This window comes from Apostichopus japonicus, chromosome 1 (genome assembly GCF_037975245.1).
Source record: "Apostichopus japonicus isolate 1M-3 chromosome 1, ASM3797524v1, whole genome shotgun sequence".
NCBI classification, from domain to species: domain Eukaryota; kingdom Metazoa; phylum Echinodermata; class Holothuroidea; order Aspidochirotida; family Stichopodidae; genus Apostichopus; species Apostichopus japonicus.
This window is the reverse complement of record NC_092561.1, coordinates 12,065,729-12,092,964: the sequence shown is the minus strand read 5'-3', so window position 1 is coordinate 12,092,964 and position 27,236 is coordinate 12,065,729. Positions and strand designations below refer to the sequence as shown.

The 27,236-nt window shown below is 38.5% G+C and overlaps 2 long non-coding RNA genes across 2 annotated transcripts in view; one reads left to right on the top strand and one right to left on the bottom strand.

Moving 5' to 3' along the window:
• LOC139967729 (uncharacterized) overlaps positions 1 to 27,236 on the bottom strand; it is a 217,907-nt gene that overhangs the window by 155,073 nt on the left and 35,598 nt on the right. The window lies entirely within an intron of this gene.
• Positions 13,652 to 19,206, top strand: LOC139967718 (uncharacterized). The gene is made up of 4 exons (XR_011793098.1): positions 13,652 to 14,949; positions 15,822 to 15,972; positions 16,394 to 16,481; positions 18,207 to 19,206. It is a non-coding gene; the product is annotated as an uncharacterized lncRNA (long non-coding RNA).

Below are 27,236 nucleotides of genomic sequence, written 5' to 3'. Positions count from 1 at the left end.
TATGTTCAATTCCTTCATTTACCACCATCTACTCCTGGTATGTATTGAACCAATGCCAAATCACATTGAGAGATAACTCCCATATTGATTTTGTAATTTTTTTACTTTCACACAAAATGTATCCCTTGGAACTTATGTGCCATAATCTGTGTAGGTTTAATATACACCCCATTGAAGAGTAGGGGAGAAATAGGGAATGGTGATGGTGATGGCAAAGGGGCTGTAAATTTGTATCTCTTGGTTTCCACTTTGCAGCTGAAGGGAGGTGGTATATGTCCCACCTTTTTTCTCTTGCTATAAGAATAAAGAAGACTATAAGAAGAATACTCTCCCCCCCTCCCCCGCCCTCCACACATTCCTCTTATTCACTAGTAGTATCCTAGATCGATATTAGATGCATTGAATACCATATTTTTTGGAATCACTTGAGCATCAATATTTTCTACAATTGTATATTTCACTTTAATACCTTCAGTCAATTTACCTAGTAACACTGATTCTCTAATGTTTATAGTACAAAATCGAAGTGTGAATTCCAGAACATGCTCAACTTAAAGTATATAGTCAGGGTCCCTAAGGCCTTTTGGAGATAGTTTAACTGAAGATAGTTAGTTTTTGAAGATAGATAGTTTTTGGAGATAGTTTAACTGAAGTTTAACATTACTAAAAAGTCTTTTTTGACCATTTTGCTGTACAAAAAATGCATTATTTCATCTCATTCAGCTAGTTATGTTCAATGTTCCTGATCTTCCAAAATTATGATGTGTTGGATATTTGTTTTACAGATACACACAAACTGACTGCAACAACAAGACCGATGGAAAATATTCAGTCTCTAAATCAGATGAGGATAGTGAGTTTGACTGTTTCTCCACAGGAATGTCCTTAGCCAGCTAACTTAATGTAGTATCTTGTAAAATTCCAGCTAACTGCACTCTGCTTGCTTTTATGTCATCTTTATGTTACTGTACATTAAACCACATATAAAAAAGTGAGGTATATGACTAGAACAGAACAACTGTTGAAGATATATTCTCATAGGTCATTCTGCTGTATTGGCCCCAAATATAGCATGCTACTGCAAAAAAAGTTTCCTACAATTATGTAATCCACCTGCCATGGTCGTAAAATGATCTCATTTTAACAGTTATCCTGCACTGCCTGGCACATATCTTTCCTTGTAACAGAATCTTTGTGTAGACACTGTCTGGTAAACTAACTGTCAACATTTAACAATATATTACCTGTTACCATGCAGTGTTTACACGAAGAACCTCACAGTGTCAACAAGCGGTGCAGACTACTTCATAGTGACCAAGGTCATTTATGAAGGTGGCAGGTTGATAACATAATTACGAAAATTTCCTAGCTATTGCGAGCTATAATTGGTCACAACACAACAGATTTTGCAATGTAGCATTTACACATCCGGAAATCACAAGCTTTCCTTACTCTCCTTAGCAAAAAACCACTAAAATAATAAACTGGAAACAACAATTAAGGTTATTTAGGGACCATTTTCAACTCAAGGCTAGAGGGTTCAAGTTGAAATTCAAGGCCAAAGTCTGAAAACATCAAGTAGCTATGGGTACATTGTTTAGTTATTAATTCTTTATCTTTAGACATTGATAAATTTATAAAGAAGAATTCCACTCAAAAACTTGCCTGAATTCATCCTTTCATATACAAATCAAGTTGGACTATAATCAAGCATTCACATTTAAGCGTGTCCGATATGAGGAGAAGGAAGAGCATGAGGAAATTCATCCTCATCACAGTAAGCTGGTCTACCATTGACAAGCACACAATCTGTAGGCATACATGACACTTAAAGAGGGGGTGAAATGGACAGATGTATATGAATCATCATTTTCTATACACTCATAACTTTCCAATGATACCCGATTAGTGTCAAACGAAGCTTGCATCCTCCAGGAATAAACAATCAAAAATTTGCGGGTAATAAAATCTTTCCAAAAATTGTTGTATATGTATGGTAATGCGGCGTGATGTCAGTCGAGGAACCCAGCGCATTGACGGGACGCTAATTTTACATTCTTTAACATCCGAGTACACACAACATTACACTGTTGCAGTGCTCTATAGTAATTGAGATTTGGTGTTTGGAGTTTTGTTTTTACATAAATTTATCTCTTAACTGTTAATTATGCCGAGCCGATAAGTGGTTGCAGTTTGTGCCAACACCAGTAAAGACAGATTTTACCTGCACGCTTTTCCAAAAGATGACAGAAATCAAAGAATTTGAACATGATTCGTTCAAAAGACTACACATAGACAATGTTACGAGTGCCCGTGGGCCTAAACTATTGCCAAATTACTTGTTACGACCACAGACTAGGCCTCCTTAATGTAGCAAATGACAATTTTGTTAATTGGTTACCTGGTATTTTGCACAAAACTTATGGCCAGTTGGATTTAAAACAATCAATACTAGATCTGCAATTCTTCTTTTGTGGTAAAACTGGCATTGTGTTATGATTTTGATGTAACAGTTGGATGATACAATTTACACATTCTAGCGTGTTATACAACGTCTATAAGTTAGGTCTAGACACATGTTACTACTACTAGTACTATAGGGTTGCACTTGCACTTTACAGAATGCCACAATATCCTTGCACTGTAAGTAACACAATTTCTAGAAGATTTGATACAAAGTTAAGTAGCAGGATCATTGACATTCAAGTAAATTTAACTCATATTATGGTCTTAATAACAGTGGTTTTGTTCATGCTCAACCGTCCAATTTCGGTTCAGGATAGTCCAACCATTCTGCTCGGGGACTTCCGTCGGCAGCAACGCATCTCCGCCATCGGGAACATATTACAATTCTTCTGCAAGAGGTTCAATTGATAGGAAAAAACACCGATATCTTCATCACCCTCGAAAACTATTTCCTCCTCTTAGAAAATAATTTTCGTCAAAGCTTTTGAATGTTCTGAGAGGTAAAGGCCTATTTCCACGAAATCGGAAGATTCGGGAAAGAATTTTCAGTGTGTTGTTGTTTCCTGCATGTAGTAAACTGAATGATGCCGTAACAGTAAATATCGGGGAGTCAGCTTTGGCTGCAATGGTCCTTTTACTGACGTCATATGAACTGCGGGTTTTTTACACAAGTGTCTGCTCGGAGGGCTCTAGGGAATACTTTGACAGCGAATTTCTGGCTTTGGCAGCTGCATTTACGGGAAGTAGTGAATGTGTGGTGTTAATTCATTTCATTTCTTTATTCCAGTATAAATTTACAGAAAAATTTATAAATAGGATAAAAATATAACAATATACAGAACATCAAAGTACAGGTTAAGACATATAAAAGTTTATGAGACTAAGTTAATAGTGAAAACATAAAAAGCATTACAAAAGTTATCAAAATTATCAAGAAGCTACAACAAAGGATCGATCTAAGAAGCTGTCTATACCAGTTTACAACCAGAATGCAAAATGCATTGAGGTTTCGATGACTTCAATGCACTAGACATCTGCTTGTTAGTATAACCAGAACTAGCTGTTACAATAACACTATGGCATGCTAACACAGGTCAGTCTGTACGTGGTTATACACACCTCCATCAAAAACAATAGGGTTCTTGTACTCAATGTTATGAATCCGCACACCAAGTATTACAAACCAAACCAAATCTCTAATAACTTCGCACATTAAGGTTGCAGAGGAGTCCACTTATCGACAATTTAGATTGGAATATGCCCACGAAACTTCAAAGAATCAACTTGAAAGAAACTAATACAGGTCACTGGTGGTCAACCTGAGGTCAAAGGTCACCCAAATGCAGGTCGACTATTGTATTACAAACAATAGCGTAACTCCCAACCTTGATGGACATTTGGTTCTCAAGTTATTGTAAAAATACTAGTTTTTGACCCTGATTGACCTTTGTTGACATTGGATCACATGACTGTTATGTTTTGAAACAATCCCTTATCCCATTCACAACTAGTCCACAAATATCAACCATGTCAGACCCTGTCAATGGTAGTTTCACAAGTTATTGCCAAAAAAACACATTTTGACCCATAATTGACCTTTGGTGACCTTGGATCACATCACGTTTTTTTTTAGAAAACGTGCCCCAACTTCATTCACAACTTGTCCCAATATATCAGCAATGTCAGACTTGCATTGCATCTATTACACCACACCACCTACATCCTAGGTCAGTGCTGGGTTTGAAATTCGTGGTACCTGTGCAACTTACATCCAACCAGAACTACCAATGATCTACAAATATTTTCTAGAGAAGGCATGCTTCACCATTCAAGTGCACTATCCCATCGAAATCACATCAACTCTTTAGCAAAATATCCATACGGATGAGTGACAAGTGTTGCAGAAGCTCTAGCACTTTTATATATCTATGGTCTGCAAGCAAGCCTTGGAGGACACTGTTACACACACACATGTATGTAGCTATGTACATAGCAATTCAGGACTTGTCAATGGGGATATTGTCGCGAGTTCAGATTCATATCTACGGATGCCCATAAGATCATTTTCAATTGTCAATAGGCATTCCTATTCTTATGAGGCGAATCGCCCATGTCATCTTATAGGCTGGACGATGGGAGATACCGTATATTATGAAAAGGTTTTTACAAGTTGACCCCTGGTGACCCTAAATGACCTTCGACATCCACCAAAAACAATAGGCTTTTTTGTACTTAATGTGGTCAACCTACATACCAAATATGAAATCAATCCAAGCTTTGCTTCTTGAGATATCATGTTTACAAGCTTTTCACTATTTGACCCCTGGTGACCCCAAGTGACCTTTGACCTACACCAAAAACAATAGGCTTCATGTACTAAATGTGGTACTTCTACATACAAAATATGAGATCAGTCCAAGCTTTGTTTGTTGAGATATCATGTTTACAAGCTTTTCACTATTTGACCCCTGGTGACCTTAAATGACCTCTGACCTACACCAAAAACAATAGGCTTCTTGTACTCAATAAGGTTCTCCTATGTACCAAATATGAGAACTGTCCAAGCTTCCCTTCTTGAGATATCGTGTTTACAAGCTGGGCGTCACAAACGCACACACACACACACACGCGCATGATTGCAAAGGTTACGATTATCATCGAAACCAAAAAGGGGCGGTTCTGTAAATAAAAAGAGTTCTTAAACAGTAAAAATTCTAAAACAATATCAAAAAGCTACAATAAAGGATCTAAGGAGCCGTTTTGTACAAAAATGGCTGCTCTGTAAATAAACAAGTTTTTAAAGAGTATAATTCTAAAAGATGGCATGATATTTGGATTTCTCAAATTATAATTTGTTTTATTGCACAGAGAGTTGAGCATGGAATGTAGAGGATGTTTGTTAGAAGTTTGAATATTTTTGACAAGTCGTATAAATTCATTCCTAGCAGATTCATTGACTTTATGTACAAGATTCTCATAATTAAGCCTGAAAATTTTTGAACAAAATTTAAGCATACTTCTTATTCTTCTCTTATCTTTAACGTGTACAAAATGGTACCATACTGGAACCGCATATACTAAGATCGGCAAGACAGACGCCGCGAACACCCTTTCTATTTTATGCGAACAGGGCTGTAGAAGCTGTGAAACCCCTGCTGTTGTGAGCCATGGATCTGCCTGGACCTGTAGCCAGAGGGCAGATGGTTTCCACCAATCAGTGGGACAAGGTATCCTCCCAGGCTGCTGAGAAAGGCACTCGAGGGAGGAAGAACAGGGATGTCGAAGTACCCAAGAGATCTTGTGTTCTGTTGAGGTACCACTTCAGTGCCCTAACGGGAAACCATAGTCTGTCCTCCGGGATCAAAGAGAAGGTCTTGATCTCTGGGATGATGATGTCTCCCGGTAGGAGAGCCCAAACCTGGTTCTTGGCGAAGAAGGAGGGGTCGAGAACTATCAGCACCCCACAAACTGTAGGATCGTAAGGCGCATTATTCAAGGCGTGCCTTTGTTGCCTGGCGTGGAGCCGTAGAGGAACCCTGATGGAAGTCGGCAATAGCGGAACGATAGTTCTTGATCGTCGATACCCTGCCTCTCTTCTTGGAACAGTGTGGGTAAGGAGTCGGCGATCGAGGTTAGAAAGGCCATGGTAGGCAGAGTCTGTCTCGTTCGGCATATTCCAAATCTCCGTAGGCGGAAAACGTAAGGCAACTAATTGTAGGCCCTTGCTGTCTGGGTGAGCCAGCGCCACCTGTCTCTGGGACAACCGATGTGGTGTGTCCGGCAGGATCGCCAGCTTGTCCGCGAGGAGCTGGAGAATTTTTCCTGAACCAGGTTCAGCCGGGCCACTATGATGGATCTCCCTCAGTACTTGGCTGATCATGCCAAGAGGGGGAAGATGTAAGTCTCCGGACCGTCTCGCGACAGGGACCTGGCGCTATGTGGAAGGCCTGCGGGTGGGACCGCCTGGAACAAAAGATGGGCAGCATATTGTTGCCCTGTGTTGCAAACAGGTCTATCAGAGGTCTGTCGAACATGTGGAAAAACCTGCCCCATGTTCGTTGCGAAAGGGTCCACTCGTCGGGGTGGAGCTGTCCCCTGGGCAGAGCATCGGCCATCACATTCTCCTTTCTGGCTATCTGAGAGACTCGTAGGGCCATGCCAGATTCTGCAGCTGTGGTGAGGGTCTCCCATGCCAGAGGGCACAATCTCTCTGACCTGGTGCCACCGTCTGTTGATGTAGCTACAGTGTGCCACCACCGTCGTGTTGTCTGAGAGGATGGTTGTCAAAGTGCCCCGTACCTAGGCGCAGGAGGACTCCAGAGAGCCTCCCCCAATCCTGAGAGAGTACATGAGACCTGATATGGTTATCATTTGCAGATAGAGTGTTAGGGCAGATCGTTTGCCCTGCTGACGCCACTGTGGTGCAGGAAAGCGGTTTCTCTGTATCTGCTGCTAAAGAAGTCAAGGACAGTGGCCTGTATGGTGACCTTGTTAGCGCTTGCAATACAGCAGCACTCGCAGTACTGCTTGCAGTACCACAGTACCGCTGATAACCCCTTCAGTTATCAACCAGCTGCAATCAGAAACTCTGAAGAAAGGGAATGCCCTGATGATGTAGACCTAAGTTGTACCCTGTAGGGAGGTTTAATGGAGGTTCTTTCCATGATAAATCATATTAATAATAATATTGAGGATTGATAAGGCGCAGACCTTTCCACCGATAACGATGCCAGAGGCGCCTAACAATATTACCCTGGTCAACGATAACCTGTCAAACATAGAGACAAATCCCTCCTGGATGGAAAGACGCAATGGAGATAAAGTGCCTTGCCCAAGGAAACAACGGAATGATCTGGCCAGGACTCAAACCTGCAAGCCTTAGATCACCAGTCCACTGCCTTCACCACTTGACCACAGTACTCTCAAAAAATGAGTACTGAATGGATAGTTTGCTTCATCAGAATCTTAATCAATGCTACAACTACTACTGTATACTGTATGTGACTCCTACAACTATATGTATGTATTTATGAATGTATTTTAGATCATCCTGCAAGTAGGAACTTGTGAAGAAGCCTCATTGGCTTATCAAAGCCGCAAAAAGACTGAAGTCAGTCTCTTACATTCATATTTAACGTCCATGATTATGAATTGTCAACAACTCTGTAACTGGACAACATACATTAATCTTGGGGTGACTTGAACTGGGGACCTTATGATTGAAAGGCACCGGCTTTAACCACTGAGCTAACTGAGCTATAGACCTACTCATCAGAAACAAACTCCCAACAGGGGCCATGAAGATCGTGAGAGGATGGGTTTGTAGAAATTCCACCTCATAAATCCCTGGCTGCTTAACAGAGCCTGGGGAGTTACTCAGCAAACACAAAAGCGTTATTAAACGTTTAGTCTTTTGTTTTGATAACGTTATTTGTGGTGTAAGAAATATGTCACCGAAAACGTTTTCAGGCTATTATTTCAAAACAATTTTCATTAAGACATTAATATAACATTAATATCTCATAGAAATGTTATGTTTTTACAACACCACATTTAACATAATAAACACGTATTAAATGTTATGATAACGTACCTGTTACTCCTCAAATCTCTTCATGTCGAGATGTGTCAATTTCTTAGTTCAGTAAAAGTTTCCAACTTCCTACTGAAACCACCTAGCGCATATTCACGACTAGGCCATCAGGTGCTATAAAATGCAACTGTGCTTAAAATGTCGGAACATCGAACATTATTCATGAAGCGCATACTGTATGTTCGGAGCGTGTTAGCGCTTGTAACTTTGCTGGGGTTTTATCCTACCCCTTTTTCAACTTACTAACGCGTTTGTCTTGGTAATTCACCAAAAAAATAGAGAGAGAGGCTTATTCCATGGGATCGCTCACATAGTGGATAGCTCGTTGCAGCAAACGTTGAGCTTCCACGTGTCAAGCCAGGTGACTGCTTGGCTCCCCTCCTCTCTTAACAGACATATGGCGAATTGGCGATGAATTATAATTAGAGAAAAGTATTATTAGCGAGGAGAATATGACCCATGAATGCCCAGGAAATCTATGTCATGTCCTGGTTTCTGCTGGTACTTGTTAAACACACATTTGGGATGTGTAGTGGTAAATGGTGTAGCGATTGCGGTGTTTTCCGCAATTGATTCGAACCTGTCGTTGCAGCTCAAGCTGCTAGTTCCGGGGGGCAACACTCCCCCCCGATGAAGGAGACTTTTCCTCTTCTGGGAAGCGGGAGTAACCGTCCTATGTAACCCCGAAATCTAGGGGGTCGACCTCGTCGTCTAGGTCGGACAGGTTCTGGGGTCTCGCTGGACCCGGGGTCTCGCCGGACCTGGGCTCCCAGAGCCCATCTCTGTGTGCGTACCACGCCGGGTACCACTTTCCTCGACCCGGAAATTCTGTCCATTTCGGTCGGAATCTTTAATGGGCTATTAATTGGCCTTGAGCCTTGCCCTTGCCTTATTTCTTGGTCATATAATCCGGACGGCGCCAGGACCTTAGGGGGCAATATCTCTTTCTCCTCTCTCTCTCTCCTCCGGCCTCTCTCGCCGGACTCGGGCTCCTGGAGCCTATCTCTGTGTGCGTACCACGCCGGGTACCACTCTCCTCGACCCGGACATTCTGTCCCTTCCGGTCGGAATTTCTAATGGGCTTTTTATTGGCCTTGAGCCTTGCCTTCCCCCTTGGTCATAAAATCTAAACGGCATCGGGACTTTGGGGTGGGCAATTTCTCTTTACACTCCGGCCCTCTTTTGGCCACTCTCCACTCCATCTCCCACCAACTTTCTCGCTTCTTCCTCACCTCCAGTCTCTCCTGCAATTCCCTCCCCTCTCGGAGAACCGTTGGGGTACGGGATGAGGTCCAGTTTGTCCCGGAGCTTCGAACGCTGGCTAGCAAGCCATGTGTCAAATTCTTGCAAAAGTACTGGCGTAAACAAGATTTAGACCAACAAGGGTCTTTGGGCTACAGGTCCTGCCTCTGGGGCAAGGATCCTGGCCATCCCCTGCCCGATCCGGGCGGAACATCGAACAATTGACACATTTTAAGTGGCTCCAAGTACATGACTGCAAAACTCACGTTAGGAAAGACTAGAAGGAGTAGTCTATCGTAAGAACGTAAACTAACCATTTAGAAGTAGCAGGGTGGGGACGTAAACTAACAGAAAGTAGAGATACGTGACAAAAAATCGCGCCCCGCTAGGGGCTTGCGGCTAACAAAGTATGCTACAAAAGTGAAATCCCAACACTTAGATAATCGACCAAATAATGAAAGTACATGAAAAACGATCCAACATCTTATAAGAAGTATAATAATACATGTAAACAAAGGCGAGCTACCGCCCATCCGCGCTAATGCGGAACCGCTTCAAGGTAGGCTAAAAGTGAAAACCAACACTTTGAAAAGCGACCAAGTAACGAAGTACATGAAACGAGCAAACATCTTATAAGAAGTTTAACAGATACAAACATGTAAACAAAGACGAGATACCGCCTATCCGGGCTAAATGCGAAATAGGGGCTCGTGGCTTACAAAGTACGCTGCAAAAGTGAAAACCCAACACTTAGAAAGCGAACAAGTAACGAAAATACATTAAAACAATCATAACATCTTACGAGAACCGCGTATCCGCGATAGTGCGAGAACATAGAGAAGATAGTGCAAACATGTAAACAAAGACGAGATACCGCCTATCCGGGCTAAATGCGAAATAGGGGCTCGTGGCTTACAAAGTACGCTACAAAAGTGAAATCCAACACTTAGAAAGCGAACCAGTAACGAAAGTTCATAAAAACAGTCATAACATCTTAGAAGAAGTATAAACAGATAAAAACATGTACACAAAGATGAGAAACCGCCTATTTGCGATACTGTGAAATAGGCGGTTCGAACGAAGTAGTTTTGCGGAACTACTACCTGAGAAAATAACGTTACGCTAATAAAAAACGAAGACATGGGCGTGAGTTGCACACTCAAAACAGCCCCAAACCCCCTTCCCTAAAAGAAAAGGATACTTATCGGGCTGTAATAGGCTGTTGAAAAGCTTAGATATCCAATAGGATGTAAAGAAGGTAATAATCCAATGTAATCCGGGCAGTTTTCGAAGGACTTGAATCCACTACGAAAACGCATGAGTAAACACTTTGGATGGTAGAATGAGAAGGAAGGCCATTGACCGGATAGGACCGGTCACTGAGGGTGCACAGTGTTAAAAGATTACCAGGGCATACTAGACACGGTAGAATGCGGTGCAAATGTTGTGGGGAGACAGGTAAGCGGGGAACGAAGTAAATTCCCCAAACCTACTGTGAAAGTCAATATTGAGAGTGACTTAAAATATGACATAGATAGTCCAACCATTCAGATGCAAATTGTTTATTTAAATGCACACTGTAGATGCCTTTATACTTGGTATGTTAAGGATCATGTATGCACTTTTAACAGTACAGTTAACAATTGATATGGAAATAACTGTCTGAATAAATTACCCTTTAAGCATAGTTGTCTAATCATTCCAAGAAGCTGGAGTACTACTCAGTCTAGCACACATACACTAGGACTTTTATGGCCTGCATTGACAGTCCCATGTTCAAAGACATTCAAAATTTATGAAGGACAAAAGGCATTGTAGTCAAAGCCTAAGTGGTCTTTTGGAGCCAGATTCGCTGATAAAACATTTTACCCTTAGGTTTGCAGGTTAAAGAAAGCAACCTGAAAGCTTGAAAATAAAATATAAAATAAAAAATTATATAAAAGACAGAAGGAAACAACTTAGGCTCATATTCTGCTCTATTGTGGTACCGGTACTATAAGATTTCAAGGCCAGAATTCTGCCTAAATTAAGCATTTCATAGTGATGGAATCCTCTGTTTCAGGTATTGTTTAAAGTGAACTGTCACAAATTGGTATTGTCTTATATGCATAATAGACCCGTTCATTAATGGTTCATCCACCTGTCCTACTTTTGAATATTTGTTAACTCACAATTGAAATATTATGTAACATCTTGCCATTCCAAATGCTTTGCATTCAATCCTCTTGGATTACATCACACAAGTAAAACCCTTTGTGCACGTTAATGAAAGGGTGACAATTAAAATAGCATGTAGTATGTCTTCATTTGTGTTAGTGCTTTTGTAATCTTTTGTAGATTATTTAGGCAACCAGATGGAACAAGATGGAATATGTAGTAATTCACTTTGCAGTACATTTCCCAATCCTTGTCTTAGTTTTACATTTAGACTGGAGAGGAACGTGTTTTTTCAAAGTTTTAAACACTTCCACTCATTTAGAACAAGTAATTTCAGCTTCATTGTTTGTTTTCCATTATTGAACCCTACACTATAGGAGAGGGGCTGTAAAATTTTCCAATTTACCTTGGCTTTGTACCTAAGCAGAGGTGTTATGTATCACCCTCCCTTTTCAGTGGCTGACCTGTCCATTGAGGTCAAGGTAGTAGCAGTCCTGGATAATTCACTTATACCAATTATAAACTAAATGAATCTACTCCAAAACATCTTTCTATTAATCGCTGCCCTTACACATCCTTCACCCATGGTATGCAGTGAACCAATGAATCTGTCTTGCAAATAGGGGGAGGTACAAAGCCTGTCCATCCATCAGCAGTGTTCGATATTTCATTTACTAATGTTACCCAACTCCAATACACCTTTCCTTTCTCTTCAATCTCTACCCTTACCCATTCTCCATCTCCTGCTATGCAGACCCAATGCAAAATCAAATTGAGAGCTACCTCCCGTATTATTTGCAAAGTTTTGTTACTTTAATTCACAACTGAAATAGACCATGAAAATATTGATGCAATATCTGATGACAATAAATAAATTTTGGACAGTGAAGCCTTTCCTGTTGTTTTTATGCAACTAGGCAGAGGGGGTTTTCGCTTCTTTCTACATGACCTGTACATTGTCGTAACAGTTAGTATTCCTAAAGCATTCTAAGTTTGCCTATAATGTTTCAACACTCAAAATCATTTTCCTCTTTGTGTCCACCCCACCCCCTACATCCCTGGCATGCACTGAAGCAATCCAAAATTACATTGGGAGCTGCCTCCTTTATTGATTGCATAATTTTGTGTCTTTTACACCAGATAAAGACCTTCAAAACATAAGTGCTTAATCTGAGAACACTAAATATACAGTATGTAGAGATTACTATACACCCCATTTTTTGGTGGGGGGGGGGGGGGGTGCTGTGAATCATTTTCATTTGTTTTTTATGCAGCTAAGAGGAGGGGGTGTGCTGCCTTTCCTTTCGTCGATGGGTTACCTGCACAAAGTTAGTATTCCAGGATAATGTCACACATAACTTTGCCTATACAGTAGGCATGTGACACCACTCAAAAACATATTACCCTTTTTGTCCAGGGCCCACCCTTACCCATCCTCTCCCCCCTAGCATGCAGTGAACCAATGCAAAACACATTGGGAGCTTCTTCCCTAAATAATTGAATATTTTTGTTTCTTTTGCACCAGATAAAGTCCAGGGCTCCTACAACATTAATATGTATATGCCATATGCCATATGTATGTAAAGGTTAACATACACCCCATTTTTGGGGCTGTGAATTATTGCTCTTTGTGTTTATCATGCTGTAATGGGGAGGGGGTATGCTGGCCTTCCTTTTGTTTATTTGTAACCTGTGCATTTCATCAAAGTTAATATTGTAGGATTTTTCACTAATAACTTTGCCTATATAATGTTACACAACTTTCTTTTCTCCCTTGTGACCAACCCCACCTTTACCTCCCCCTCCCCCAACCCTTGCGTGCAGTGAAGTAGGGATGTACCGGATCCAAATTTTGGGATCCAGCCAGAACCGGATTACACAAAAGAAAATCATAAATAGGAAGTAAAAGGTGAGGTATATGCATATTATAAAGAAGGTGAAATTAAGACCCCATTTATGAGATAAAATTTGACTCGAAGTGGTGTAATCTACATTCTTTAATAAAAAATACTGCATACTACAGTACCTACCTTTTTCAGGAATAATTCAGGCCAGATTTTGAAAAAGATCTGGCCAGATTTAAAAAAAAATCCGGCCGGATTTATAAAAAATATCCGGCCGGAACGGAACCGGATAATTGCTCACTATCCGACCGGACCGGATATCCAGTGCATTCCTGCAGTGAAGCAATGCAAAATACTATTGGGAGCTGCCTATTTTATCTATTGCATTTCTTTCCTTTACTCCAGATATATACCTTTAAAACATTAATGACATATCTGATAACACTATATACATACATACAGTATATATACATATAGATACATATTATACATATACTGTATATATATATCGATATATGGCTCATTCCATGAACCTGGGGCCCTAAGGCATCATTCAGTAGTACAAATATACTTTCATTTATAAATCAACTTGCCAATGATTTTCTTTCATGTTACTCATTTGTTATTGTCAAATGTAATATTCTTTTCTCCATTCAGTGTCAAATTTGCTCAAATGGATTTTTTTTATGAATAAAATTAAACAAAATGTTGTGGTGTTATCCCATAATTTGCAGTTAAGTCTGTGACAAATAATTATCTTCTTTTTGGAATGAACATATTCGCATTAAAACATCCTTGACATATTATAATTATCTACGGTTATGTACAAGAACACATCCTCTGATGTGTAATAAACAACCCAACTCAACACACAAACTGCATATTGTTGAACTGAATGCCAATGTAATTTCCCTCAGACGTAACTTTTGGTGTAACAACAAAAAACTCCATGTTACGTCAAAACAACCACTTGCTTGGCTTCTCACATGTGTGTTAGGTACTGTGCTTCTAAAATTAAGTTCTTTCTGCCCATTTACACCTGCTTGTGTCACAAAAGTTGCCAAGGTGCGGGTTTTTTAAAAGAAATGTAAGTTAAAACTTTTCTTGGAGATAAGGTGTAACGGCCGCATGTTACGTCTGGGTCACGATGTTATTTCATTAAACATGATAGCCATCCCCCTAACAAGTAGAATAGCCCACTACGTAGCCATTTTAGACCAGGGATTTTCCCTCGGGTATGGACGGCAGGATTGTTCATTTCTTTTTTTCGTAGGTAAGTTTTAAAATTTGGTGTAACAATGTTACGTCTTAGAAAATGTTACGTCCAACATACATATTCAATGTATTATTTTCCATATGTTTAATTCTTCCATCAAAGAATATTAAGACAAAATTGAGCAACATTCCCGCAAACATTTGGTACAAAACAACAATCTCTAAATGATTCCCCCTTCGACCAAGTAGAAGGTTCTCTATCAACAGCCTACTGGTGTACACGGTGTAACAAACACGAACGTTACGTCTGATTACTAACTTGAACCGTATCAATTTATTTTGGGCTTTACTGTGTGATTCCAGCAAATCAAGATAACCTTATCATTAAGTGTTACGGATATAATCGGATGGTTATTGTACACGAGATTTAAAGTAAGTATTCGAAGCTTTTTCACTCCAAAGTAACGTTACGGTGATCGTAGTATCGATCTCGCGAGAATAGGCCTAGCCTAACCTCCCTCAACACATTAACAGGTAGCCTAACGTAACCGTCCGTCATGGAAAACATTCGAATAAAAATACCCCACTAACCTTTTACATGTTCCAAACCATCCGAAATAATTTGATAGTGCCACTTTATGAAATTTATCACAGTGAGGAAACGAAGCCGTAGTGTTATTTTGTTGCAGTGTTTGGCTTAGCCTAACGTTATACCTGTGCCTAACGTTAATGGTCAATCGTAACGTTAGGCCTAGTGCAGTTTTCACTTTGTAGTTGTACTGTAGTACGGACGGTTACAATAGCCTAGCAGTGTCATAACTAAACATTTGTTCCTAGCCTACTAAGTCTGTACCAACTGAGCTAAAACACAGACAGTTCAACAATGCAAAATAAAGGTTATGAACCATTTTCTTGAATATGAAAAATTTAAAGGATAACTCAAAATTTGTTTATCAATTAGGCCTAACAGTAATAAGTTAGACTGCAGAAGGCAGACTTCTCAAGTTTTGTGAGATCAATTGCACAAATCGAATCGAGTTAACACTAACATCATGGTGTAGCTGTGTACCTTGTTGATTCAAGGCCTAACATAATTGTAGAATGGTGCATGTTGATATGTAGGCTACCATTTTAAAATTCCTAACTGTGTGTTAGGCTTAATTCAAACATTAGTTGAATCTTTTTTAGGCCTACCAGAGGCAGGTAAGGTTTGGTCCCTGGTTTGTATTCACTGAGGGCCTAGCTTGAAATGTCCTTTCACTCTCTATTAAATAGTTTATATATGATTATTTGTTTTCTTCCAGCCCGTCATTTGTTTTGACCAAAATGGAATAGTAATGCCTAAAAGTAAAGCTCCGCAAGTGGCTTCAAACTGCAACTGTGAAAGTTGAACAAAAAAAGTAACCGGACACGTTCTTCGAACTGGCGCACCAAACTTCAAGAAGATCCAGTAAGGTATGAAGCCTATAAAAAAGAGGATGCCGTTCGGGCTTCTATTTACAGGCTTTCAATGAGTCAAGAGAGAATGAAAGTTTACAATGAATTCTGGGTGCAAACTACGGATGAGACAACACAACAACTGTGCCAACTAAAATTTTATTAAGAGCCAAGGTCCATACAATTTTTGGACCTAACTGTAATATTAAAAAAACACTGGGCATTTGTGATTCATTCAATTGTTTGGATACCTTATCTTTGTCTCTGAAATTGCCCCATTCTTTAAGGTCTTCTTTAGTAGGTGGTTGTGGTCCTGGTCATTGGGTGGGGGGGGGGGGAGTTGAGGGTTGGAGGAAGAAATGGCTTATTTAAAATCTTTTTCCCATCCCTCACATGTTCCTTTCAAAAAGTATATGGAAGCATTTTTTTCTCTTTTCAGATATGCAGGCCTGACGAAGAATATTAAAATGGGAATGGAGAAATATTATGTTTTAACACCAATGAACTTTATATTGGAAGACTAAAAGGTAGTGTTCAACCGATTAACCTAATCGGAATCGGAATCGGTACGAATATTGCATAATCGGAACATAATCGGAATCGGTAAAAATTACGTGGAATACCAGTTATTTCATACCGATTATTCAAAAACATATGGAAGGTGAAAATATCATTATTCAAAAACACATGGGAGTTGAAAATATCAACTGATGTATTAGGTTTGTTCTTTTACTACGAAATATTAAAATAAGACATCCTCTATACGTCTTTCACAGTGTATACTTTCATCAAATTAGGCTGCCAGGGTCGCCGATTTTGCTTCCCTCGTGGTTAGTGACTTCAAATTTCTTGGCACAGTAGGCATAGCAGCAATACCAATTTCGCGAATTAACGAATGTGCTTGACAGGGTCGGAAATAAGCGGGAGCGATGTGCTAAAAAGCCCTCCTAAAGCACAATTACGAGTGTGAAAAAGAAATATAAGAAAATCGCCCTCGTTATATCAGGTGTCTGTGTAAAATTAATTGTGACATGCGTTTGTTTTAGCTAGGAATTGCAGTTGCAGCGCGAATCGCGCAAACAGTTTTCACATCTCGCATCAAATTTGAAGCAGTGCGGTAGGGTCGCGCACAATCCCCGGGAAGTTACCGTGGAAAATTACGGCGTGCACGAAGCAATTTCAGTTCCAGCGAAAATAACCTTAAATCCTCACAAATCTCCGACCACATGGTAGCCTTACTTCACACTAAGTCAACTGCATGGAAATCTAACCTTGCCATCTGTTTATTCGCTCTAGTTGTGTCGCAAATAAAAAATAAAAATATCCACGGAACTGCAATCTTCGACCACATGTTAGCCTAACAACCACACTAAGGCAATGAGAAATGTAGCCTAACCATCGGTTTGCCCCCAAAAAAAAAAATGCGTAGCAAACTTTCAATTTGCTGGAAATCGGCATTTGTTTGGAAGGTACTGTAAGTGATATGTCTTAAAGAGGGAATGTTATATTTTATATTGGAGTAGTTTCTAGTTGTTATTATTTCTTTACATCAATCTGGTATTACATTTTAGAGTAATTTTAAACAAGTTACGATGGTACAATTTGCTTTTCAGTTTGATTGGCCTAAGCTTACATTTTCTAATTGAACCTGAATAGAGTTAAATAGGTAACGAATAGGTATGTTTAACTTGAAGTTCGTAACATTTCTATTTATTCATAAACAGTATAATACTGAAAATAAGTAGAAAATAATGTCGGAATGAAGGCAACATGTCATTAAAATTTACACTTTGGTAAAGATTGAAGATGGATGGTTTGTCTGAGATACTTTTTGAGATGGATATTTTGAGTAACTATTCTTAGCCCATTTCAAGCCATTAACAGGTGACATTCACGTCGAGGTGGTTAGGCCATTCGCTTAGCACAGTACTGACTAGGTAGGATGTCATATTTCCGTATTTTGGAAATTTAAAAAAAAAAACACTTTTTTTTTTTTTTTCGAGAAACTCCAGAGGTAATTTGGTACATACAAAATGATACCTTAGAGCCTTGTATAACAACGAAGCAAAAGGAAACGGGAGAATCACAACAATTATTGTTTCTGTCAAACTTTATTGCCGATTTCGTATATACGGGATATTTTCTCATTTTCAAATAATCGGAATCGGAATCGGAATCGGTACGATTATGGAAAAAAATAATCGGTAATCGGTATTTTCTGTAATGCATAATCGGTTGAACACTACTAAAAGGCTTGAAGGTGAACTCTTCTGGTTCAAGTTCCTTCATAGAGCCAGAAACTCAGAAAATAATGAACGTACTTGAGACTGGCCAAAAAGGTCTGAGCACTGTAGTTGCTGTGCAACCACAGTAATGGGCCACTTTCCATGGTTGGCAGTGGGCCATTTACAGTCAATGAGCTGGAAGAAATTGATTTTGTTTACAACAGAATGAAGGGAATGAAGAGAGTTGAACTGTAAAATGACATGTTCTTGCTGATTGCTTTTTAATCTGTTAAAAATTGTTACATGTGTTTATTTTTCCAGTATTTACTGAATGGTGTGATCTGAAATTTGGTTTACTTCCATTCAAACTAGACTAAAAGTTATGATATGGTGTTACATCTTTGATCTAGTTTAGCATTTCAAAAATAAATATTTGGTATTGAGAGTGTTGTTTTTTTTTTCATCCCTGAGAGTGTTGTTTAGATTATCCTCCAGGTGTTGCTAGGAAACCCTTCTTTATTAAATTTAATGCCCGAAATGGGGAAATACTGTTGTTAGTGCATCATCATCAAGGATTATATGAAATCATTTCTGATGTGAGCTTGCTGACTATTGACAAGGGGTGTGTTGTTGAAAAGCAGATGAGAGATATCTCTGATATCTTGAAACTTAAAAGAAGAAAAAGTTATTTAAGATAAATGAATTTTAAATCCAGTTAATGTTTATGCAAGAGTTTCCAAAGTTTGTGTTAAACTGCTGTTATAATGTTCACAACATTTATGTAAATTAAAATTGTCATATTTTCTAAACTTGGATTCTTTCAATTCATACTTTTGAAAGACTAAAAGTTATTATAAGTGCTACATCTATGAGCTAGTTTAGCATAAGAGAATAAAATATTTGGCATTGAAAGTGTTGATTTTTCTCCATCTTTCCCGAGGTGAACTTGCTGGGATTTGGCAAGGTGTGTATTGTTGGAAAATGGGTGACAGATATCTCAGATATCCTGAATCTAAAAAGCAAACAAAGAAAGATAACTTAAATGTACTTCCAGTGAGAGTTTACTTAAAAGAATTTCCAAACATTGTATGAAAATAATGTGAACAATGTGTTTATCAAGTAAAATTTCATATCTGCCAAATTTTGCTTCAAGAGGAATGTGGAAATTCATTGAATAGTATTATTAAATGTCCCCTGTATACTGTTGCAATTATGTTATTCTATAAAGGGAGAATATTGCCTGCATGTGAGTTATTAATTTGACATTGATAGATAACTACTGCATGTATACATAATATATATGTACTGACCATATATGTTCAGTTACTGTAGAAAAAGCATAGAGACAACATACCGATTGCACTTTCCAAATGTGATGCAAAGTAGCATTAACTATAGAGCAAAATTCTGCCTGGATATAAAACAATAGGTACTGACATAAATGATTTAAGAAGAGTACATAATGATATTTCTTCATAGCACAAGTCTTCTCTAGAAAACCATTCACATGAGAGGTTATGTGGAACAAATAGGAACAGCTTTATATGATTTTTCCAGATGTAACACATACACGGTGTAACTGTTACATCCAAACCATAGTCAAACATGTTAGAAAAAGCCTCACAAAAAGAAATAATATGTTTAAAACATGAACAAATGTACTGAGAAACATTGCACTGGAGTGCAAAATCACATGGATGAGACTATTTAATCTGAGAATGCTTTCTCTTTGAACTTATATGTCTTACTCATATTCTTGACTTCTTTAAGCCTATTTTTGAGCAACGATGCTTACACTGAAGGAGTGTGAAACCATTTTTCCAAAGTTTCAGGAAAGCACTTTTACTTTTCTATGTTATTGTCAATGGTTATAATTAAAATTATATGTGAGCAAAAACACTTACTTTGTTTCCCATTTCATTGTAACTATTTGAACATAGAGCGGTGTAACCTGTTACATCTGAGCTTTTGTTTGAATCTCCAAAGCAAAGTTTGAGATAATCATTTCACGGGTAAGGAACTACTTTAAATACTTAAAAAATATGAGACTACATATAGTTTGCTGGTCTTACAGCACAAAATATCTGGAATGTAAGTAGTTTGAAATTTTGACCCCAATGTCACACTAGGAGCCCCAAGTTCATGGAAAGAGCCACATATATATATATAGATATATATATATATGGGCAAATACAGAGTAAACCAACACAAAATGATCACATAGAGATCACATAGTGAATATAAGTGAGCAATATGAATCCCAAATGGGGAAGTGAGAAATACTATATGGGGGGAAGAAAAGCTAGTGAACAAGCTATGATAACACAACAACAACAACACGCCTAAGCGTGGGGAGGAATAGGGCGGGAACCTAGGCAGTTTCGCGGAACTGCTACCCCCGCCGCAAAACAACCCAAGGAGGAAACGCACTACGAAAACAGTCCCCAAAACCCTCCCTTTTTGATAAAAAGGATACTTATCGGTCAGGAAAGGACTGTCAAACTTCTAAAGATCCGAAGCTAAAAAACTTCCGGCGATCGTCGAAGAAAACCAAGACAATTTTCCAAGGAAACTATCCACAAGAAAAATATGCGTGTAGGCACTTGGAATGGTAGAATGAAAAAGGAGGAGGGACCGGAAGGGGGGTCCGGTCATAGAGGGCGCACAGTGTTATTTATTACCAGGACTTTATAGGCACGGTAGAATGAGATGCTAAGGTTGTGAGGAGACAGGTAAGCGAGGAGCGAAGTAAATATATAGATATATATATATGGGCAAATACAGAGTAAACCAACACAAAATGATCACATAGAGATTTTCCACCCCTAAAATTGATATTTCCAATGTTCTGAAATGTTCAATATTACTCATTTGAAGCAAAAAACTAGAGTAAAAATTTTCAACTTCCTACTTGAATTTTGAAAAAATGGCCCATTAGAATCCTATAGGAAAATAACGGTTGAACATCGACATACGGCAAGAAAATTCAACGGTTGCCTAACATTGACATACATCACATAGCTGGCAATTTTTCATAAAGTTTGAAACATACTTAGTCTTTGACCTTTTCCTATGATGGCATACAGTCATGTTTAACTCACAGCCAAATTAGAGTAATATATGATGTATATATCACGCTCAGTAAAGCTTGAAATAGATAACAGACGAACATGTCAAAAATGTTCCACCGTTATAAATTTACGTTAAAAAATGGCATAACTCAAAAGATTTAAAATGTATATGATCCATGTTACTGCACTCAGAATCTTAGCCAGTAGTGGTTTATATAAACACTGAAAACATAATTTTTTGGTGCACATGGGGCACAGGTGGCAAATTTTAAGAAGTTTGACATACAAAAATGTGATTCATGTGTATGTCAATCTTTTTCAAACATACCACTATACCCCCATGTATATCCGGTGTTAGGCTACCATATGGTCGAAGTTAACAGCAATAATGAAAGTATTCCATGGATATCTTATAACTATGTCACAATTTCAGTGAATATACAGATGGTTAGGCTAGATTGCCTTACTGACTGAGTGTGGTGTTAGGCTACCATATGGAGGAAATTGAAAGAATTCTAACTATTTCTTCATTCGTTTGTTTCATAGAAGGAAAGAACAACAATGAAATTTACCAGATGTTACTAATGGGTTATAGCAGGGGTCGAATTACTTTTTCAATTTCGGGTGCCATACCCCCCCAACAAAAAGCCCCCGTAAATTATATTTCGAGTGCTACTTTATGAATTTCGTGTGCCATTTTATATTGGTTATTAATCACTCTCTAACTATTGCTACTGTAATGACATGATTGTCTGTCTAAAAGGGTTCTATGATATATTATGTCATAAATATGTATGCTTAGTGTATCCATGCTTGTTTTAAGCATAAGAAAAAAAAGTACTAATAGTATATGACATGCTAATGCCTGGTTAATAAGATGTCACTTCATGACTGATTTTACGATAGGTTCTTTTATCTTTGACTGGCTCTTCCATGTATCTGTTGGAGTACAATATGCATTATTTCCAGAAGAACATTAAATGGGCTATTTGAAAACATTTCAATAGCCTATCTTGAAAAAAAGTTGAGACTAGGCTCTGAATTTGCCTATGCTACAGTGTGTTAGGCTAGCAAATCACAACACCAAAAAGATAAAAAATTATATAATAAAAACACTGGGTCAATTTCGATAATTTGAAAAATGCATATAGGCTAGGTTGTGTCTTTGCCTATGCTACAATGTGTTAGGCTAGCAAATTACAACACCAACAAAAAATATTAGAAATATATAATGAAAACATTGGGTAAATTTCGTTAATTTAAAAAATGTGTATAGGCTAGGCTGTGAATTTTCCTATGCTACATTTTGTTAGGCTAGCGAATAATGGCACCAATGTCGTAGCTTAGGCTATTACTAGTCTTACAAAAATCAAAATGAAGAAATTTTGGTCACAGGCCTAACGTAAGGCTCTGAATTTGCCCATGCTAAGAATCATGTGTCAAGCTACCGGTAACACAACATTTTATTCAGAGCAAAGCAACTTTAATTGGGTAAGGTCTAGCCTACACATTTAAGTATTTTCATTCCGATTTTTGTTTCACCCTCGCCAGTCCTCTCCAATTCGAAACGATGGCTGAAAGAATCCCACGATTTTACCCCCTTCCTCTGTAATCACGGCGAATGATTATACTCCATAATACATAGAGCCTAGGCCTAAGTTTGTTTACAGGGCCATCAACGAACGATTGACAACTTTGAATTGCGATGTCTGGCGAACTGGCTGAATATTTGGCAGAAGCTAGTTATCGCCATTCGGCCACTCTGGAAACACGTGTTTCCCACTGAACGTTACCAGAGTTCAGTGCCGTGGTGTTTATCATCAGAAGCTGTGTACGGTATTTAATACACGAAAGTTTGTCTTCATTGCACTGCTGTGTATGTACGTAGCAACGATTGTAATATTTTGTGACGTGAATTAAAATACTTGCGTGACTTGAACATACGGTAATGAAACAATGAAAATCGCTCTGATGCTGATATTTTTGACCAAAAAGTGGCTAGGGGCGATTTTCTTCAGTTTTTCATTTTTTTTCCGCCCCCATCAATACAATTTCGCGGGCTCTTTTGGAACGAGGGAGAAATCACACTCCGCCCCCATGTTTTTCGAGCCCTGGGCTATAGACGGGATAACGAAAAAATAAATATTCGCAAGTGGCTTTCAACTTTAATTCCAAATGCGATTAAAATCGAGAATCGCACGGAGATTACCACTGTCAATTCGATGAGATCTTACAGCATCAAAAGGTGAATTTTAATATTCCAGTATAAAACCTCAGTAAAAGTTATTGTTTGACTTCTAATAGCAATGAAGGCACCTACTTTAGGCTGCGCAACTTACGTTATGGTATATTTCCATCACATTTAAGTATGTACCCCACATAATAGACTGGTACTCATATCATATTTATTAGTTCCAACAATGGGAGTAATGAATTTTCTGTACAGATTACCGGTCATTCAATGAATTCATAATTAGTGTTTTCACAGGGTGTCTGAGTACCCGGGTACCCACCGGACGCAGTACTATGCAGTTCCTAATTTATAACCCAAATCCTATGCTAAGTGTGATTTTGTTTTTGTGGCAAACCGATGGTTAGGCAAGATTAACCCAATGACATAGTGTGGTGTTAGGCCACCATATGGTCGAAGGTAACAGCAATAATGTATTCCAGCAATAATGCATTCCATAAGTATTCCATGGATATCTTATAACTAGGTCCTAGTTTCAGCGAATAAACAGATGGTTAGGCTAGATTTCCCCATTGAATTAGTGTGGTGTTAGGCTACCATGTGGTCGAAGGATAAAGCAATAATTAAAGTATTCCATGGATATCTTATAACTGTGTCACAATTTCAGCGGAAAAACAGATGGTTAGGCTAGATTGCCCCATTGACTTAGTGTGGTGTTAGGCTACCATATGGAAGCAATTGAAAGAATTCTAACAATTAGTATTTTTCCATTCGTTTGTTTCATAGAAGGAAAGAACGACAATGATATTTACTAGATGTTACTAGGATTATAGACAGGATAACTATAACAAAATAATCGCAAGTGGCTTTTTACTAAACGTTTATTCCATATGTGATCAAAATAGAGAATCTCACAAAGATTACCGCTGTCAAGTCAATGAAATCATATCAAGGAACTTCCATTGTTTGCAAGGTAGAAGGTTGTTGAGAGCATAGGCGTACGGGACCATTTCAGATTGGGGGGGCAGAAACTTTTGTGCCTGAAAGTTCCCGTGACACTATCTAAGCGGAGCGCCACCATCGGTTGGCGCGTAGTGTACAAGAAAATTTTTGACAAAAAATGCCTCTCAGATTGCCGGAAATGGCACTTCTGAGGCCTTGCAAGTTGCAAAAGTTGAAAAAGATTCGGGCAAACTACTGCATATTTGTATATAGATATATAAATATTTCTTTTCCTCTTAGGCTGCCAGAATTTTTCAGGACTTTTGCCCAAATTTCTTGTCCTCTGGAAATTTGGGGGGGGGGCAGTCTGCTCCCCCGCCTCGTACGCCTATGGTTGAGAGCGAAATTGACATTTTATTTCACTGTCTGTACCCCACAAGGTATCCTGGCAATCATACAACATGACCAGAATACAGCATCAATAGGTGAATTTTCATATTCCAGTATAAAACCTCAGTTATAAGTATTGTTTGACTTCTAATAGCAATGAAGGCATCTACTTTAGGCTGCAACTTAGATATGTTAGGGTATATGTACATATGCCATTTAAGTTATGTAACCCACATGCTACACTGGTACTCAACTACTCATATCATATTTATTAGTTCCTACAATGTGAGAAATGAATTTTCTGTACAGATTACCGATGTCAATTCGATGAATTCATACCTAGGAACTTCCCTTGTTTGCAAGGTAGAAGGTTTTAGTTCTTAAAGCCATATTGACATTTTATTTCATTGTCTGGACCTCACAAGGTATCCTTGCACTCATACATTTTGACCAGAATACAGCACCAATAGGTGAATTTTCATATTCCAATATAAAACCTCACTTAAAGTTATTGTTTGACTTCTAATAGCAATAAAGGCATCTACTTTAGGCTGCAGCTTAGATATGTTAGGGTATATGTATATGCCATTTAAGTTATGTAACCCCACATGCTACACTGGTACTCATATAATATTTATTAGTTCCTTCAATGTGAGAAATGAATTTTCTGTACAGATTACCGCAGTCAATTCGATGAATTCATACGAAGGAACTTCCATTGTTTGCTTGGTAGAAGGTTTTTGTTCTTGAAGCCATGATGACATTTTATTTCATTGTTTGTACCCAACAAGGTATCCTTGCACTCATACAAAATGACCAGAATACAGCATTAATAGGTGAATTTTCATATTCCAGTATAAAACCTCACTTAAATGTTATTGTTTGACTTCTAATAGCAATGAAGGCATCTACTTTAGGCTGCAACTTAGATATGTTAGGGTATATGTATATATGCCATTTAAGTTACAGTATGTACCCCAGATTACTGATGTCAATTTGATGAATTCATACCTAGGAACTTCCTCATTTGCAAGGTAGAAGGTTTTAGTTCTTAAAGCCATATTGACATTTTATTTCATTGTCTGTACCCAACAAGGTATCCTGGCACCAGGGACTTCACTGTGGGGGTGTCTCATTCCCCAATCTTGGTAAAACTGACGATAGTTGGAAAAATGGAGTGCGACAGTCGGAATATCCGACTGTTGCACTCGAATTTACCTAGGCATATTCATATATTATTGTGATTGTGAACGAACTAAAAATTGAAAATTTCGCTCAATATTGACCTTTAATCAGTCATACTTACCATGTTTTACTTGCCACTTTGATAAATTGTATCTTGCGATCCTTATACTCCACTATACAAAACTTTGTATGATTTTGAATACTCCAAAAAAATACTCTAAAAAATGCCTCATAGAACTACTGTACAGTACAACGTTTGCCAGCTTCAATTTGGTTTATTTATGTACTAATTTTGCTGTTGGGTGGGTTGACCCTATTTGCTAGCTTCAAGTAAGTTCAGTTTATATCAGGGACGTAGCCAGGGGGTGCAGTGGGAGCAACTGCCCGCCCCCCCCCATGTCAGTGTGGAAAAAATGTTAAAAACTGTTGAGTTTTTGCATGGTTTTTTGTCAGTGCTCTTTTGATCTTGAATACTCATCAGCTCCGTTAACTCGATTATAACCATCGGAACATTCAGGCCTACTGATTCAGCTACTGTACTTAGTTTGACAGATGCAATTAGCTAAATTTAGCCTATAGCCTATTACCAGCCTACAGTTGGCCACTGCGTAATAAAATACAACCTACCACTGGTGAGAAGTTAGATACTTATTCCTCGTTCGACATTCGCGAATGAGTAAATGCTATTCAGTTCCTTATTCGACAATGGTATCTACGTAACACCTATGGCAAGACAACAGCTTTCCTCCAATATGTTCAACAAAACCCAAAAATGGACATTATAGAAGAGTACCATAATGCATCTTGCCCGGTCCAATGAGTGCTTGACCAATTTAAATGACCACTAAATTGTTACTTCTTTCATGGGTGTAACAGGACCACGAAAAAGCTTTGGGCCCTAATCCATGCAGCACGCCTTGGACCACCAACCGACGGGTAACATGAACTCTAAGGACATTGTTATCAGAGAATAAATTGGGATGGGGTGGGGGGAGGGGGGTGGATATTAAGCATGTAATATTTCTCCTGACTTCTATACTTCCATAATTGACTCAGCATATATAGCCTAATTTATATTTACCAAAGAATTAATACATTAAATACAATTGTAAGTGATTAGAACGTGTAATTTTGACTTAATTTAACAAACGCGAAATTGACTTAAAATCTGGGACTGTTGTTAATAAATTGAATGTGTATTGTGTCTTGAGTAAAATTTGTATAGCTAGATTATGAAAATTATATTTAATATTTAGGTAAAACTGAATAAAAGGAAAT